This window comes from Pongo abelii, chromosome 19, assembly GCF_028885655.2.
Source record: "Pongo abelii isolate AG06213 chromosome 19, NHGRI_mPonAbe1-v2.0_pri, whole genome shotgun sequence".
NCBI classification, from domain to species: Eukaryota; Metazoa; Chordata; class Mammalia; order Primates; family Hominidae; genus Pongo; species Pongo abelii.
In genome coordinates, this window is record NC_072004.2 from 38,543,543 (window position 1) to 38,560,270 (window position 16,728).

The following is a 16,728-nucleotide window of genomic DNA, read 5'->3' on the forward strand; positions in this document are numbered from 1 at the left end:
TTGGAGCGCTTTGAGGCCTATCCTGGAAAAGGAAATATCTTCACATAATAACTAGACAGAAGCATTCTCAGAAACTTCTTTGTGATGAGTGCATTCTACTCACAGAGCTGAACCTTCTTTGTGATAGAAGAGTTTTCAAACTCTCTTTTTGTAGAATCTGCAAGTGCACATTTGGAACTGTTGGAGGCCAGCGCTGGAAAAGGAAACATCCTCACATAGAAACTAGACAGAAGCATTCTCAGAAACTTGCTGGTGACGAGTGCATTCAACTCACAGACTTGAACCTTTCTTTTGAAAGAGCAGTTTTGGAACACTCTTTTTGTAGAATCTGCTAGTGTATATTTGGAGCGCTGTGAGGCCTATGCTGGGAAATGAAATATCTTCACCTAAAAACTAGACGGAAGCATTCTCAGAAACTTCTGTGTGATGAGTGCATTCAACTCACAGACTTGAACGTTCCTTTTGATAGAACAGTTTTGAAACACTCCTTTTGTAGAATCTGCAAGTGTTTATTTGGAGCGCTTGGAGGCCTATGCTGGAAAAGGAAATGTCTTCAAATAACAACTACACAGAAGCATTCTCAGAAACTTCTTTGTGATGAGTGCATTCAACTCACAGACTTGAACCTTCCTTTTGAAAGAGCAGTTTTGAAACACTCTTTTTGTAGAATCTGCAAGTGGATATTTGGAGCGCTTTGAGGCCTATGCTGGGAAATGAAATATCTTCTCGTAAAAACTAGACAGAAGCATTCTCAGAAACTTCTGTGTGATGAGTGCATTCAACTCACAGACTTGAACATTGCTTTTGATAGAGCAGTTTGGAAACACTCCTTTTGTAAAATCTGCAAGTGTTTATTTGGAGCGCTTTGAGGCCTATCCTGGAAAAGGAAATATCTTCACATAATAACTAGACAGAAGCATTCTCAGAAACTTCTTTGTGATGAGTGCATTCTACTCACAGAGTTGAACCTTCTTTGTGATAGAAGAGTTTTCAAACTCTCTTTTTGTAGAATCTGCAAGTGCACATTTGGAACTGTTGGAGGCCAACGCTGGAAAAGGAAACATCCTCACACAGAAACTAGACAGAAGCATTCTCAGAAACTTGCTTGTGACGAGTGCATTCAACTCACAGACTTGAACCTTTCTTTTGAAAGAGTAGTTTTGGAACACTCTTTTTGTAGAATCTGCCAGTGTATATTTGGAGCGCTGTGAGGCCTATGCTGGGAAATGAAATATCTTCACCTAAAAACTAGTCGGAAGCATTCTCCGAAACTTCTGTGTGATGAGTGCATTCAACTCACAGACTTGAACGTTCCTTTTGATAGAACAGTTTTGAAACACTCCTTTTGTAGAATCTGCAAGTGTTTATTTGGAGTGCTTGGAGGCCTATGCTGGAAAAGGAAATGTCTTCAAATAACAACTACACAGAAGCATTCTCAGAAACTTCTTTGTGATGAGTGCATTCAACTCACAGACTTGAACCTTCCTTTTGAAAGAGCAGTTTTGAAACACTCTTTTTGTAGAATCTGCAAGTGGATATTTGGAGCGCTTTGAGGCCTATGCTGGGAAATGAAATAACTTCTCCTAAAAACTAGACAGAAGCATTCTCAGAAACTTCTGTGGGATGAGTGCATTCAACTCACAGACTTGAACACTGCTTTTGATAGAGCAGTTTGGAAACACTCCTTTTGTAAAATCTGCAAGTGTTTATTTGGAGCGCTTTGAGGCCTATCCTGGAAAAGGAAATATCTTCACATAATAACTGGACAGAAGCATTCTCAGAAACTTCTTTGTGATGAGTGCATTCTACTCACAGAGTTGAACCTTCTTTGTGATAGAAGAGTTTTCAAACTCTCGTTTTGTAGAATCTGCAAGTGCACATTTGGAACTGTTGGAGGCCAACGCTGGAAAAGGAAACATCCTCACATAGAAACTACACAGAAGCATTCTCAGAAACTTGCTTGTGACGAGTGCATTCAACTCACAGACTTGAACCTTTCTTTTGAAAGAGCAGTTTTGGAACACTCTTTTTGTAGAATCTGCTAGTGTATATTTGGAGCGCTGTGAGGCCTATGCTGGGAAATGAAATATCTTCACCTAAAAACTAGACGGAAGCATTCTCAGAAACTTCTGTGTGATGAGTGCATTCAACTCACAGACTTGAACCTTCCTTTTGATAGAACAGTTTTGAAACACTCCTTTTGTAGAATGTTCAAGTGTTTATTTGGAGCGCTTGGAGGCCTCTGCTGGAAAAGGAAATGTCTTCAAATAACAACTACACAGAAGCATTCTCAGAAACTTCTTTGTGATGAGTGCATTCAACTCACAGACTTGAACCTTCCTTTTGAAAGAGCAGTTTTGAAACACTCTTTTTGTAGAATCTGCAAGTGGATATTTGGAGCGCTTTGAGGCCTATGCTGGGAAATGAAATATCTTCTCCTAAAAACTAGACAGAAGCATTCTCAGAAACTTCTGTGTGATGAGTGCATTCAACTCACAGACTTGAACACTGCTTTTGATAGAGCAGTTTGGAAACACTCCTTTTGTAAAATCTGCAAGTGTTTATTTGGAGCGCTTTGAGGCCTATCCTGGAAAAGGAAATATCTTCACATAATAACTAGACAGAAGCATTCTCAGAAACCTCTTTGTGATGAGTGCATTCTACTCACAGAGCTGAACCTTCTTTGTGATAGAAGAGTTTTCAAACTCTCTTCTTGTAGAATCTGCAAGTGCACATTTGGAACTGTTGGAGGCCAACGCTGGAAAAGGAAACATCCTCACATAGAAACTAGACAGAAGCATTCTCAGAAACTTGCTTGTGACGAGTGCATTCAACTCACAGACTTGAACTTTTCTTTTGAAAGAGTAGTTTTGGAACACTCTTTTTGTAGAATCTGCTAGTGTATATTTGGAGCGCTGTGAGGCCTATGCTGGGAAATGAAATATCTTCACCTAAAAACTAGTCGGAAGCATTCTCCGAAACTTCTGTGTGATGAGTGCATTCAACTCACAGACTTGAACGTTCCTTTTGATAGAACAGTTTTGAAACACTCCTTTTGTAGAATCTGCAAGTGTTTATTTGGAGCGCTTGGAGGACTATGCTGGAAAAGGAAATGTCTTCAAATAACAACTACACAGAAGCATTCTCAGAAACTTCTTGGTGATGAGTGCATTCAACTCACGGACTTGAACCTTCCTTTTGAAAGAGCAGTTTTGAAACACTCTTTTTGTAGAATCTGCAAGTGGATATTTGGAGCGCTTTGAGGCCTATGCTGGGAAATGAAATAACTTCTCCTAAAAATTAGACAGAAGCATTCTCAGAAACTTCTGTGTGATGAGTGCATTCAACTCACAGACTTGAACACTGCTTTTGATAGAGCAGTTTGGAAACACTCCTTTTGTAAAATCTGCAAGTGTTTATTTGGAGCGCTTTGAGGCCTATCCTGGAAAAGGAAATATCTTCACATAATAACTAGACAGAAGCATTCTCAGAAACTTCTTTGTGATGAGTGCATTCTACTCACAGAGTTGAACCTTCTTTGTGATAGAAGAGTTTTCAAACTCTCTTTTTGTAGAATCTGCAAGTGCACATTTGGAACTGTTGGAGGCCAACGCTGGAAAAGGAAACATCCTCACATAGAAACTAGACAGAAGCATTCTCAGAAACTTGCTGGTGACGAGTGCATTCAACTCACAGACTGGAACCTTTCTTTTGAAAGAGCAGTTTTGGAACACTCTTTTTGTAGAATCTGCTAGTGTATATTTGGAGCGCTGTGAGGCCTATGCTGGGAAATGAAATATCTTCACCTAAAAACTAGACGGAAGCATTCTCCGAAACTTCTGTGTGATGAGTGCATTCAACTCAGAGACTTGAACGTTCCTTTTGATAGAACAGTTTTGAAACACTCCTTTTGTAGAATCTGCAAGTGTTTATTTGGAGCGCTTGGAGGCCTATGCTGGAAAAGGAAATGTCTTCAAATAACAACTACACAGAAGCATTCTCAGAAACTTCTTTGTGATGAGTGCATTCAACTCACAGACTTGAACCTTCCTTTTGAAAGAGCAGTTTTGAAACACTCTTTTTGTAGAATCTGCAAGTGGATATTTGGAGCGCTTTGAGGCCTATGCTGGGAAATGAAATATCTTCTCCTAAAAACTAGACAGAAGCATTCTCAGAAACTTCTGTGTGATGAGTGCATTCAACTCACAGACTTGAACATTGCTGTTGATAGAGCAGTTTGGAAACACTCCTTTTGTAAAATCTGCAAGTGTTTATTTGGAGCGCTTCGAGGCCTATCCTGGAAAAGGAAATATCTTCACATAATAACTAGACAGAAGCATTCTCAGAAACTTCTTTGTGATGAGTGCATTCTACTCACAGAGCTAAACCTTCTTTGTGATAGAAGAGTTTTCAAACTCTCTTTTTGTAGAATCTGCAAGTGCACATTTGGAACTGTTGGAGGCCAACGCTGGAAAAGGAAACATCCTCACATAGAAACTAGACAGAAGCATTCTCAGAAACTTGCTTGTGACGAGTGCATTCAACTCACAGACTTGAACCTTTCTTTTGAAAGAGTAGTTTTGGAACACTCTTTTTGTAGAATCTGCTAGTGTATATTTGGAGCGCTGTGAGGCCTATGCTGGGAAATGAAATATCTTCACCTAAAAACTAGTCGGAAGCATTCTCCGAAACTTCTGTGTGATGAGTGCATTCAACTCACAGACTTGAACGTTCGTTTTGATAGAACAGTTTTGAAACACTCCTTTTGTAGAATCTGCAAGTGTTTATTTGGAGCGCTTGGAGGCCTATGCTGGAAAAGGAAATGTCTTCAAATAACAACTACACAGAAGCATTCTCAGAAACTTCTTTGTGATGAGTGCATTCAACTCACAGACTTGAACGTTCCTTTTCATAGAACAGTTTTGAAACACTCCTTTTGTAGAATCTGCAAGTGTTTATTTCGAGCGCTTGGAGGCCTATGCTGGAAAAGGAAATGTCTTCAAATAACAACTACACAGAAGCATTCTCAGAAACTTCTTTGTGATGAGTGCATTCAACTCACAGACTTGAACCTTCCTTTTGAAAGAGCAGTTTTGAAACACTCTTTTTGTGGAATCTGCAAGTGGATATTTGGAGCGTTTTGAGGCCTATGCTGGGAAATGAAATATCTTCTCCTAAAAACTAGACAGAAGCATTCTCAGAAACTTCTGTGTGATGAGTGCATTCAACTCACAGACTTGAACACTGCTTTTGATAGAGCAGTTTGGAAACACTACTTTTGTAAAATCTGCAAGTGTTTATTTGGAGCGCTTTGAGGCCTATCCTGGAAAAGGAAATATCTTCACATAATAACTAGACAGAAGCATTCTCAGAAACTTCTTTGTGATGAGTGCATTCTACTCACAGAGTTGAACCTTCTTTGTGATAGAAGAGTTTTCAAACTCTCTTTTTGTAGAATCTGCAAGTGCACATTTGGAACTGTTGGAGGCCAACGCTGGAAAAGGAAACATCCTCACATAGAAACTAGACAGAAGCATTCTCAGAAACTTGCTTGTGACGAGTGCATTCAACTCACAGACTTGAACCTTTCTTTTGAAAGAGCAGTTCTGGAACACACTTTTTGTAGAATCTGCTAGTGTATATTTGGAGCGCTGTGAGGCCTATGCTGGGAAATGAAATATCTTCACCTAAAAACTAGACGGAAGCATTCTCCGAAACTTCTGTGTGATGAGTGCATTCAACTCTCAGACTTGAACCTTCCTTTTGATAGAACAGTTTTGAAACACTCCTTTTGTAGAATCTGCAAGTGTTTATTTGGAGCGCTTGGAGGCCTATGCTGGAAAAGGAAATGTCTTCAAATAACAACTACACAGAAGCATTCTCAGAAACTTCTTGGTGATGAGTGCATTCAGCTCACAGACTTGAACCTTCCTTTTGAAAGAGCAGTTTTGAAACACTCTTTTTGTAGAATCTGCAAGTGGATATTTGGAGCGCTTTGAGGCCTATGCTGGGAAATGAAATAACTTCTCCTAAAAATTAGACAGAAGCATTCTCAGAAACTTCTGTGTGATGAGTGCATTCAACTCACAGACTTGAACACTGCTTTTGATAGAGCAGTTTGGAAACACTCCTTTTGTAAAATCTGCAAGTGTTTATTTGGAGCGCTTTGAGGCCTATCCTGGAAAAGGAAATATCTTCACATAATAACTAGACAGAAGCATTCTCAGAAACTTCTTTGTGATGAGTGCATTCTACTCACAGAGTTGAACCTTCTTTGTGATAGAAGAGTTTTCAAACTCTCTTTTTGTAGAATCTGCAAGTGCACATTTGGAACTGTTGGAGGCCAACGCTGGAAAAGGAAACATCCTCACATAGAAACTAGACAGAAGCATTCTCAGAAACTTGCTTGTGACGAGTGCATTCAACTCACAGACTTGAACCTTTCTTTTGAAAGAGCAGTTTTGGAACACTCTTTTTGTAGAATCTGCTAGTGTATATTTGGAGCGCTGTGAGGCCTATGCTGGGAAATGAAATATCTTCACCTAAAAACTAGACGGAAGCATTCTCCGAAACTTCTGTGTGATGAGTGCATTCAACTCACAGATTTGAACGTTCCTTTTGATAGAGCAGTTTTGAAACACTCCTTTTGTAGAATGTTCAAGTGTTTATTTGGAGCGCTTGGAGGCCTCTGCTGGAAAAGGAAATGTCTTCAAATAACAACTACACAGAAGCATTCTCAGAAACTTCTTTGTGATGAGTGCATTCAACTCACAGACTTGAACCTTCCTTTTGAAAGAGCAGTTTTGAAACACTCTTTTTGTAGAATCTGCAAGTGGATATTTGGAGCGCTGTGAGGCCTATGCTGGGAAATGAAATATCTTCTCCTAAAAACTAGACAGAAGCATTCTCAGAAACTTCTGTGTGATGAGTGCATTCAACTCACAGACTTGAACACTGCTTTTGATAGAGCAGTTTGGAAACACTCCTTTTGTAAAATCTGCAAGTGTTTATTTGGAGCGCTTTGAGGCCTATCCTGGAAAAGGAAATATCTTCACATAATAACTAGACAGAAGCATTCTCAGAAACTTCTTTGTGATGAGTGCATTCTACTCACAGAGTTGAACCTTCTTTGTGATAGAAGAGTTTTCAAACTCTCTTTTTGTAGAATCTGCAAGTGCACATTTGGAACTGTTGGAGGCCAACGCTGGAAAAGGAAACATCCTCACATAGAAACTAGACAGAAGCATTCTCAGAAACTTGCTGGTGACGAGTGCATTCAACTCACAGACTTGAACCTTTCTTTAGAAAGAGCAGTTTTGGAACACTCTTTTTGTAGAATCTGCTAGTGTATATTTGGAGCGCTGGGAGGCCTATGCTGGGAAATGAAATATCTTCACCTAAAAACTAGACGGAAGCATTCTCCGAAACTTCTGTGTGATGAGTGCATTCAACTCACAGACTTGAACGTTCCTTTTGATAGAACAGTTTTGAAACACTCCTTTTGTAGAATCTGCAAGTGTTTATTTGGAGCGCTTGGAGGCCTATGCTGGAAAAGGAACTGTCTTCAAATAACAACTCCACAGAAGCATTCACAGAAACTTCTTTGTGATGAGTGCATTCAACTCACAGACTTGAACGTTCCTTTTGATAGAACAGTTTTGAAACACTCCTTTTGTAGAATCTGCAAGTGTTTATTTCGAGCGCTTGGAGGCCTATGCTGGAAAAGGAATTGTCTTCAAATAACAACTACACAGAAGCATTCTCAGAAACTTCTTTGTGATGAGTGCATTCAACTCACAGACTTGAACCTTCCTTTTGAAAGAGCAGTTTTGAAACACTCTTTTTGTAGAATCTGCATGTGGATATTTGGAGCGCTTTGAGGCCTATGCTGGGAAATGAAATATCTTCTCCTAAAAACTAGACAGAAGCATTCTCAGAAACTTCTGTGTGATGAGTGCATTCAACTCACAGACTTGAACATTGCTTTTGATAGAGCAGTTTGGAAACACTCCTTTTGTAAAATCTGCAAGTGTTTATTTGGAGCGCTTCGAGGCCTATCCTGGAAAAGGAAATATCTTCACATAATAACTAGACAGAAGCATTCTCAGAAACTTCTTTGTGATGAGTGCATTCTACTCACAGAGCTAAACCTTCTTTGTGATAGAAGAGTTTTCAAACTCTCTTTTTGTAGAATCTGCAAGTGCACTTTTGGAACTGTTGGAGGCCAACGCTGGAAAAGGAAACATCCTCACATAGAAACTAGACAGAAGCATTCTCAGAAACTTGCTTGTGACGAGTGCATTCAACTCACAGACTTGAACCTTTCTTTTGAAAGAGTAGTTTTGGAACACTCTTTTTGTAGAATCTGCTAGTGTATATTTGGAGCGCTGTGAGGCCTATGCTGGGAAATGAAATATCTTCACCTAAAAACTAGTCGGAAGCATTCTCCGAAACTTCTGTGTGATGAGTGCATTCAACTCACAGACTTGAACGTTCCTTTTGATAGAACAGTTTTGAAACACTCCTTTTGTAGAATCTGCAAGTGTTTATTTGGAGCGCTTGGAGGCCTATGCTGGAAAAGGAAATGTCTTCAAATAACAACTACACAGAAGCATTCTCAGAAACTTCTTTGTGATGAGTGCATTCAACTCACAGACTTGAACGTTCCTTTTCATAGAACAGTTTTGAAACACTCCTTTTGTAGAATCTGCAAGTGTTTATTTCGAGCGCTTGGAGGCCTATGCTGGAAAAGGAAATGTCTTCAAATAACAACTACACAGAAGCATTCTCAGAAACTTCTTTGTGATGAGTGCATTCAACTCACAGACTTGAACCTTCCTTTTGAAAGAGCAGTTTTGAAACACTCTTTTTGTAGAATCTGCAAGTGGATATTTGGAGCGTTTTGAGGCCTATGCTGGGAAATGAAATATCTTCTCCTAAAAACTAGACAGAAGCATTCTCAGAAACTTCTGTGTGATGAGTGCATTCAACTCACAGACTTGAACACTGCTTTTGATAGAGCAGTTTGGAAACACTCCTTTTGTAAAATCTGCAAGTGTTTATTTGGAGCGCTTTGAGGCCTATCCTGGAAAAGGAAATATCTTCACATAATAACTAGACAGAAGCATTCTCAGAAACTTCTTTGTGATGAGTGCATTCTACTCACAGAGTTGAACCTTCTTTGTGATAGAAGAGTTTTCAAACTCTCTTTTTGTAGAATCTGCAAGTGCACATTTGGAACTGTTGGAGGCCAACGCTGGAAAAGGAAACATCCTCACATAGAAACTAGACAGAAGCATTCTCAGAAACTTGCTTGTGACGAGTGCATTCAACTCACAGACTTGAACCTTTCTTTTGAAAGAGCAGTTCTGGAACACACTTTTTGTAGAATCTGCTAGTGTATATTTGGAGCGCTGTGAGGCCTATGCTGGGAAATGAAATATCTTCACCTAAAAACTAGACGGAAGCATTCTCCGAAACTTCTGTGTGATGAGTGCATTCAACTCACAGACTTGAACCTTCCTTTTGATAGAACAGTTTTGAAACACTCCTTTTGTAGAATCTGCAAGTGTTTTTTTGGAGCGCTTGGAGGCCTATGCTGGAAAAGGAAATGTCTTCAAATAACAACTACACAGAAGCATTCTCAGAAACTTCTTGGTGATGAGTGCATTCAGCTCACAGACTTGAACCTTCCTTTTGAAAGAGCAGTTTTGAAACACTCTTTTTGTAGAATCTGCAAGTGGATATTTGGAGCGCTTTGAGGCCTATGCTGGGAAATGAAATAACTTCTCCTAAAAATTAGACAGAAGCATTCTCAGAAACTTCTGTGTGATGAGTGCATTCAACTCACAGACTTGAACACTGCTTTTGATAGAGCAGTTTGGAAACACTCCTTTTGTAAAATCTGCAAGTGTTTATTTGGAGCGCTTTGAGGCCTATCCTGGAAAAGGAAATATCTTCACATAATAACTAGACAGAAGCATTCTCAGAAACTTCTTTGTGATGAGTGCATTCTACTCACAGAGTTGAACCTTCTTTCTGATAGAAGAGTTTTCAAACTCTCTTTTTGTAGAATCTGCAAGTGCACATTTGGAACTGTTGGAGGCCAACGCTGGAAAAGGAAACATCCTCACATAGAAACTAGACAGAAGCATTCTCAGAAACTTGCTTGTGACGAGTGCATTCAACTCACAGACTTGAACCTTTCTTTTGAAAGAGCAGTTTTGGAACACTCTTTTTGTAGAATCTGCTAGTGTATATTTGGAGCGCTGTGAGGCCTATGCTGGGAAATGAAATATCTTCACCTAAAAACTAGACGGAAGCATTCTCCGAAACTTCTGTGTGATGAGTGCATTCAACTCACAGACTTGAACGTTCCTTTTGATAGAGCAGTTTTGAAACACTCCTTTTGTAGAATGTTCAAGTGTTTATTTGGAGCGCTTGGAGGCCTCTGCTGGAAAAGGAAATGTCTTCAAATAACAACTACACAGAAGCATTCTCAGAAACTTCTTTGTGATGAGTGCATTCAACTCACAGACTTGAACCTTCCTTTTGAAAGAGCAGTTTTGAAACACTCTTTTTGTAGAATCTGCAAGTGGATATTTGGAGCGCTTTGAGGCCTATGCTGGGAAATGAAATATCTTCTCCTAAAAACTAGACAGAAGCATTCTCAGAAACTTCTGTGTGATGAGTGCATTCAACTCACAGACTTGAACACTGCTTTTGATAGAGCAGTTTGGAAACACTCCTTTTGTAAAATCTGCAAGTGTTTATTTGGAGCGCTTTGAGGCCTATCCTGGAAAAGGAAATATCTTCACATAATAACTAGACAGAAGCATTCTCAGAAACTTCTTTGTGATGAGTGCATTCTACTCACAGAGTTGAACCTTCTTTGTGATAGAAGAGTTTTCAAACTCTCTTTTTGTAGAATCTGCAAGTGCACATTTGGAACTGTTGGAGGCCAACGCTGGAAAAGGAAACATCCTCACATAGAAACTAGACAGAAGCATTCTCAGAAACTTGCTGGTGACGAGTGCATTCAACTCACAGACTTGAACCTTTCTTTAGAAAGAGCAGTTTTGGAACACTCTTTTTGTAGAATCTGCTAGTGTATATTTGGAGCGCTGGGAGGCCTATGCTGGGAAATGAAATATCTTCACCTAAAAACTAGACGGAAGCATTCTCCGAAACTTCTGTGTGATGAGTGCATTCAACTCACAGACTTGAACGTTCCTTTTGATAGAACAGTTTTGAAACACTCCTTTTGTAGAATCTGCAAGTGTTTATTTGGAGCGCTTGGAGGCCTATGCTGGAAAAGGAACTGTCTTCAAATAACAACTCCACAGAAGCATTCACAGAAACTTCTTTGTGATGAGTGCATTCAACTCACAGACTTGAACGTTCCTTTTGATAGAACAGTTTTGAAACACTCCTTTTGTAGAATCTGCAAGTGTTTATTTCGAGCGCTTGGAGGCCTATGCTGGAAAAGGAATTGTCTTCAAATAACAACTACACAGAAGCATTCTCAGAAACTTCTTTGTGATGAGTGCATTCAACTCACAGACTTGAACCTTCCTTTTGAAAGAGCAGTTTTGAAACACTCTTTTTGTAGAATCTGCATGTGGATATTTGGAGCGCTTTGAGGCCTATGCTGGGAAATGAAATATCTTCTCCTAAAAACTAGACAGAAGCATTCTCAGAAACTTCTGTGTGATGAGTGCATTCAACTCACAGACTTGAACATTGCTTTTGATAGAGCAGTTTGGAAACACTCCTTTTGTAAAATCTGCAAGTGTTTATTTGGAGCGCTTTGAGGCCTATCCTGGAAAAGGAAGTATCTTCACATAATAACTAGACAGAAGCATTCTCAGAAACTTCTTTGTGATGAGTGCATTCTACTCACAGAGCTGAACCTTCTTTGTGATAGAAGAGTTTTCAAACTCTCTTTTTGTAGAATCTGCAAGTGCACATTTGGAACTGTTGGAGGCCAACGCTGGAAAAGGAAACATCCTCACATAGAAACTAGACAGAAGCATTCTCAGAAACTTGCTTGTGACGAGTGCATTCAACTCACAGACTTGAACCTTTCTTTTGAAAGAGCAGTTTTGGAACACTCTTTTTGTAGAATCTGCTAGTGTATATTTGGAGCGCTGTGAGGCCTATGCTGGGAAATGAAATATCTTCACCTAAGAACTAGACGGAAGCATTCTCAGAAACTTCTGTGTGATGAGTGCATTCAACTCACAGACTTGAACGTTCCTTTTGATAGAAAAGTTTTGAAACACTCCTTTTGTAGAATCTGCAAGTGTTTATTTGGAGCGCTTGGAGGCCTATGCTGGAAAAGGAAATGTCTTCAAATAACAACTACACAGAAGCATTCTCAGAAACTTCTTTGTGATGAGTGCATTCAACTCACAGACTTGAACGTTCCTTTTCATAGAACAGTTTTGAAACACTCCTTTTGTAGAATCTGCAAGTGTTTATTTCGAGCGCTTGGAGGCCTATGCTGGAAAAGGATATGTCTTCAAATAACAACTACACAGAAGCATTCTCAGAAACTTCTTTGTGATGAGTGCATTCAACTCACAGACTTGAACCTTCCTTTTGAAAGAGCAGTTTTGAAACACTCTTTTTGTAGAATCTGCAAGTGGATTTTTGGAGCGTTTTGAGGCCTATGCTGGGAAATGAAATATCTTCTCCTAAAAACTAGACAGAAGCATTCTCAGAAACTTCTGTGTGATGAGTGCATTCAACTCACAGACTTGAACACTGCTTTTGATAGAGCAGTTTGGAAACACTCCTTTTGTAAAATCTGCAAGTGTTTATTTGGAGCGCTTTGAGGCCTATCCTGGAAAAGGAAATATCTTCACATAATAACTAGACAGAAGCATTCTCAGAAACTTCTTTGTGATGAGTGCATTCTACTCACAGAGTTGAACTTTCTTTGTGATAGAAGAGTTTTCAAACTCTCTTTTTGTAGAATCTGCAAGTGCACATTTGGAACTGTTGGAGGCCAACGCTGGAAAAGGAAACATCCTCACATAGAAACTAGACAGAAGCATTCTCAGAAACTTGCTTGTGACGAGTGCATTCAACTCACAGACTTGAACCTTTCTTTTGAAAGAGCAGTTCTGGAACACTCTTTTTGTAGAACCTGCTAGTGTATATTTGGAGCGCTGTGAGGCCTATGCTGGGAAATGAAATATCTTCACCTAAAAACTAGACGGAAGCATTCTCCGAAACTTCTGTGTGATGAGTGCATTCAACTCACAGACTTGAACCTTCCTTTTGATAGAACAGTTTTGAAACACTCCTTTTGTAGAATCTGCAAGTGTTTATTTGGAGCGCTTGGAGGCCTCTGCTGGAAAAGGAAATGTCTTCAAATAACAACTACACAGAAGCATTCTCAGAAACTTCTTTGTGATGAGTGCATTCAACTCACAGACTTGAACCTTCCTTTTGAAAGAGCAGTTTTGAAACACTCTTTTTGTAGAATCTGCAAGTGGATATTTGGAGCGCTCTGAGGCCTATGCTGGGAAATGAAATATCTTCTCCTAAAAACTAGACAGAAGCATTCTCAGAAACTTCTGTGTGATGAGTGCATTCAACTCACAGACTTGAACATTGCTTTTGATAGAACAGTTAGGAAACACTCCTTTTGTAAAATCTGCAAGTGTTTATTTGGAGCGCTTTGAGGCCTATCCTGGAAAAGGAAATATCTTCACATAATAACTAGACAGAAGCATTCTCAGAAACTTCTTTGTGATGAGTGCATTCTACTCACAGAGCTGAACCTTCTTTGTGATAGAAGAGTTTTCAAACTCTCTTTTTGTAGAATCTGCAAGTGCACATTTGGAACTGTTGGAGGCCAACGCTGGAAAAGGAAACATCCTCACATAGAAACTAGACAGAAGCATTCTCAGAAACTTGCTTGTGACGAGTGCATTCAACTCACAGACTTGAACCTTTCTTTTGAAAGAGTAGTTTTGGAACACTCTTTTTGTAGAATCTGCTAGTGTATATTTGGAGCGCTGTGAGGCCTATGCTGGGAAATGAAATATCTTCACCTAAAAACTAGTCGGAAGCATTCTCCGAAACTTCTGTGTGATGAGTGCATTCAACTCACAGACTTGAACGTTCCTTTTGATAGAACAGTTTTGAAACACTCCTTTTGTAGAATCTGCAAGTGTTTATTTGGAGCGCTTGGAGGCCTATGCTGGAAAAGGAAATGTCTTCAAATAACAACTACACAGAAGCATTCTCAGAAACTTCTTTGTGATGAGTGCATTCAACTCACAGACTTGAACGTTCCTTTTCATAGAACAGTTTTGAAACACTCCTTTTGTAGAATCTGCAAGTGTTTATTTCGAGCGCTTGGAGGCCTATGCTGGAAAAGGAAATGTCTTCAAATAACAACTACACAGAAGCATTCTCAGAAACTTCTTTGTGATGAGTGCATTCAACTCACAGACTTGAACCTTCCTTTTGAAAGAGCAGTTTTGAAACACTCTTTTTGTAGAATCTGCAAGTGGATATTTGGAGCGTTTTGAGGCCTATGCTGGGAAATGAAATATCTTCTCCTAAAAACTAGACAGAAGCATTCTCAGAAACTTCTGTGTGATGAGTGCATTCAACTCACAGACTTGAACACTGCTTTTGATAGAGCAGTTTGGAAACACTCCTTTTGTAAAATCTGCAAGTGTTTATTTGGAGCGCTTTGAGGCCTATCCTGGAAAAGGAAATATCTTCACATAATAACTAGACAGAAGCATTCTCAGAAACTTCTTTGTGATGAGTGCATTCTACTCACAGAGTTGAACCTTCTTTGTGATAGAAGAGTTTTCAAACTCTCTTTTTGTAGAATCTGCAAGTGCACATTTGGAACTGTTGGAGGCCAACGCTGGAAAAGGAAACATCCTCACATAGAAACTAGACAGAAGCATTCTCAGAAACTTGCTTGTGACGAGTGCATTCAACTCACAGACTTGAACCTTTCTTTTGAAAGAGCAGTTCTGGAACACACTTTTTGTAGAATCTGCTAGTGTATATTTGGAGCGCTGTGAGGCCTATGCTGGGAAATGAAATATCTTCACCTAAAAACTAGACGGAAGCATTCTCCGAAACTTCTGTGTGATGAGTGCATTCAACTCACAGACTTGAACCTTCCTTTTGATAGAACAGTTTTGAAACACTCCTTTTGTAGAATCTGCAAGTGTTTATTTGGAGGGCTTGGAGGCCTATGCTGGAAAAGGAAATGTCTTCAAATAACAACTACACAGAAGCATTCTCAGAAACTTCTTGGTGATGAGTGCATTCAACTCACAGACTTGAACCTTCCTTTTGAAAGAGCAGTTTTGAAACACTCTTTTTGTAGAATCTGCAAGTGGATATTTGGAGCGCTTTGAGGCCTATGCTGGGAAATGAAATAACTTCTCCTAAAAATTAGACAGAAGCATTCTCAGAAACTTCTGTGTGATGAGTGCATTCAACTCACAGACTTGAACACTGCTTTTGATAGAGCAGTTTGGAAACACTCCTTTTGTAAAATCTGCAAGTGTTTATTTGGAGCGCTTTGAGGCCTATCCTGGAAAAGGAAATATCTTCACATAATAACTAGACAGAAGCATTCTCAGAAACTTCTTTGTGATGAGTGCATTCTACTCACAGAGTTGAACCTTCTTTGTGATAGAAGAGTTTTCAAACTCTCTTTTTGTAGAATCTGCAAGTGCACATTTGGAACTGTTGGAGGCCAACGCTGGAAAAGGAAACATCCTCACATACAAACTAGACAGAAGCATTCTCAGAAACTTGCTGGTGACGAGTGCATTCAACTCACAGACTTGAACCTTTCTTTTGAAAGAGCAGTTTTGGAACACTCTTTTTGTAGAATCTGCTAGTGTATATTTGGAGCGCTGTGAGGCCTATGCTGGGAAATGAAATATCTTCACCTAAAAACTAGACGGAAGCATTCTCCGAAACTTCTGTGTGATGAGTGTATTCAACTCACATACTTCAGCGTTCCTTTTGATAGAACAGTTTTGAAACACTCCTTTTGTAGAATCTGCAAGTGTTTATTTGGAGCGCTTGAAGGCCTATGCTGGAAAAGGAAATGTCTTCAAATAACAACTACACAGAAGCATTCTCAGAAACTTCTTTGTGATGAGTGCATTCAACTCACAGACTTGAACCTTCCTTTTGAAAGAGCAGTTTTGAAACACTCTTTTTGTAGAATCTGCAAGTGGATATTTGGAGCGCTTTGAGGCCTATGCTGGGAAATGAAATATCTTCTCCTAAAAACTAGACAGAAGCATTCTCAGAAACTTCTGTGTGATGAGTGCATTCAACTCACAGACTTGAACATTGCTTTTGATAGAGCAGTTTGGAAACACTCCTTTTGTAAAATCTGCAAGTGTTTATTTGGAGCGCTTTGAGGCCTATCCTGGAAAAGGAAATATCTTCACATAATAACTAGACAGAAGCATTCTCAGAAACTTCTTTGTGATGAGTGCATTCTACTCACAGAGCTGAACCTTCTTTGTGATAGAAGAGTTTTCAAACTCTCTTTTTGTAGAATCTGCAAGTGCACATTTGGAACTGTTGGAGGCCAGCGCTGGAAAAGGAAACATCCTCACATAGAAACTAGACAGAAGCATTCTCAGAAACTTGCTGGTGACGAGTGCATTCAACTCACAGACTTGAACCTTTCTTTTGAAAGAGCAGTTTTGGAAC